This window comes from Octopus bimaculoides, chromosome 14, assembly GCF_001194135.2.
Source record: "Octopus bimaculoides isolate UCB-OBI-ISO-001 chromosome 14, ASM119413v2, whole genome shotgun sequence".
In the NCBI taxonomy this organism is placed as follows: Eukaryota; Metazoa; Mollusca; class Cephalopoda; order Octopoda; family Octopodidae; genus Octopus; species Octopus bimaculoides.
The window spans coordinates 40,683,326-40,686,064 of NC_068994.1; the positions used below are offsets into that span (position 1 = coordinate 40,683,326).

The 2,739-nt window shown below is 33.2% G+C and overlaps 1 protein-coding gene across 1 annotated transcript in view; it reads right to left on the reverse strand.

Annotated features, from left to right (window-relative positions):
- The window catches only part of LOC106872383 (protocadherin beta-15), a 259,461-nt gene extending 257,166 nt beyond the window's left edge, over nt 1-2,295 (reverse strand). Inside the window, exon 1 of the mRNA XM_052973068.1 lies at nt 2,196-2,295. The gene's annotated coding sequence lies outside the window, so the exon portion shown is untranslated. The remainder of the gene's footprint in view (nt 1-2,195) is intronic.
- Nucleotides 2,296-2,739: the final 444 nt, after the last annotated feature.

A 2,739-nucleotide genomic window follows, 5' to 3' on the forward strand; every position in this document is an offset into this window, starting at 1 on the left:
ATATATGTATATCATTTGTATATATATATATGATAAAAGTTTACCTTTTATGCTGTTGCAAATACATAACATTTTTCATTTAAAAAGAAAACATTTAGATAGAGGAAATAAGACTTGAGTAAAAGTTAATGTCAAAGTTATTCAAATGAAGATAGTGTGTGCAAATGTGAATATTTTTGTGTATGTGTGTCTGTGTGTGCATGTGGTCTGTGTCTCTGTACATGTGTTTGTGTGTGTGTATGTGTGTGTGAGTATACATATGGGTGAGTGAACAGGTATTTTGGTTCCAGGGTCTAAAAGTGTTTATCGGTATACGCATGAAAGTTTTATATGTGTGTGCTTGTTGGTCTTTATTTGCAATTGAATTCACACGAAAAATATATGTTAGTGTATGTGTGTGAGTGTGTAGATGCATATGTGTGTGGGTATGAGTGTGTTTGTACATACTCATGCTAATCACTAATGAAATATTTACAATATTCCATAATTAATAACATTTCATTATCTATTCCAAGTTACCCAATGATAATAAAGAATACAGAAAAATGAATTTTTGCATATATTTTTGTATTGCTTTTTATAAATTTTCCATTTTTATAAAAAAATATTCTTTGGGTATTCTTTGAAGTTTTGTTGTCTCTATAGATTTGCTTTAAAAAAATGCTGATATTCATTATTTTTGTACATCTTTATACACATTCGTTGACACAAAAATAGTTGTATGGTTTAGAGGTTTGCTCCACAACTATGTGGTGTATGGGTTTGAACATACTGCAAGGCACTTTGGGAAAATATTTTCTACCATACCTTAAATTCGAATTCTCGAACAATATTTTGTAAGTAGAATTTCATGCAAGAAAACTGAGGATAATGTGCTGAATTTGATAAGATTGAACTTAAAATAAATTTTAATATGCACACACACACACACATATGTGCTTGTATGTGTACAGTGTGTGCACATGTTTGTGTGTATGTGTGCACATGTTTGAGTGAGTGTGTGTGTAGATGGGCATTTAACTTTCATTCACGTACAGAGATGAAGGTTATAAACATTGGTGAGTAAAGCAGATAACAATTGGTATATGAATAAAGTGAATTAAGATATATGTTGCACATTGGGGTACAGCCACTTCCTTGCTATTCCCACATTCAGAAATACAACAAACCAACTTCTGGCATGTTGTTGACTTGTAACTTACATTGCTGTTGTTTGTAAGTCACTAATATATACTTTTTTAACAAGCTCACTGGCTAATAGCAACACCAACACCTGTTCTGGCACTGTTCTTCTATATATTACTAGCAGGGAGATGAAGCGTTGCTATCTCTAGCAGTTCAGCATCTATCATTGACAACACCAAGGAAGGTCGAAATCACGTGATCTGGTAGTCTTGGTGCTGGAGGTGGTAGGAATTTATGTTCTCCCAAGCAATATAAACAAGAGCGCATTTTGCAGTAAACGCTTATATGAAAGATTCTCACATGTTAACTACCACAGTATAGTTTGTTCTAACAGAACATCTACTTTTAAGTGAGGATAAATATTATCTCTTGGTATTAATACTGCCTCTGTCACTACTATATATTATTTAGTAAGTTGTAATATACAACGAAGAAAGATTTGGTTAAGTATAATGGTGTATTTGGAGTGTATGTCAATTTCTAAATTATTTTAACTTGGGTGCCAATATTTTATCTTTTCCATTCCAATAAACCATTGTTGATTTACTATTGGTGGAAGCTTCAGCATGCTGTTACTAACTTGATTATCACTGACTATAGACAAGGCTGTGAGTATCATATAACAGTATTATAGGCCTAAAAGCAAAGCACTGCACTAGAGCCTATAGTATTTAGTTATTGAAAACAAGACATAGCATATATAGATCAACATATAAGGTCCCCTATGCCTATAAGGTCTGTGAGCCATGGACTAGTGTGCTTATACCTTAAAACAGCATAGACCATAGAGTTACTTGCCCATAATGATCAGCTGTGAGTTGGATAGGTTGCTCTTGTGTTTGTGAGATTAGCCCTGGTTATTGACACCTTGGTTGAATTTAAACTCCGAAAGCCAATTATATGTACTATGAAGTATATCATACTATTTTGAAAATAATTCTGCTGATCAACATCCACTCCCCTAGAAATGGTGTTTTATCGATGTCAAATTGCTGAATGGTAAAGCTGACCTTGAGGAGATTTTGAGCGTAGAGAGCTGGAAGAATACCACAAAATATTATGTCCACCACTCTTATGATTCTGCCAATTCTTGGTTTGTACATTCATAGCTAGGCAAAAAGGAAAAAAAATTGTTTTTGTTTCTTTCCAAAACTGGAACTCAAGGATTGCTGCAGAATGCCAGACACGAAGGAAAAAATCAGCAAAAAAGGACAAAAAAAAAAAAAAAAAAAAAAAAGAACATGAACAATTTTGAGATTGAATAGAAATGATTTTATTTTCATATATTAATATAAATTTGTTGTGAGCTGTATATATACTCTTATGCATGTATCTTAGAATACACACATGCACACAAACACACACACGTACATACACTCCATGCACACACATACACACCATACACATGCACATGTGCACAAACACACACACACACACACACACCACATCTATACACATACACATATATAATTCAGTGTTTCATGTTCAGTGCAAATTTATTGGCTGTAATAGGCATGAATGAGTGTGCATGTATGTATATGTATTTACGTGTGT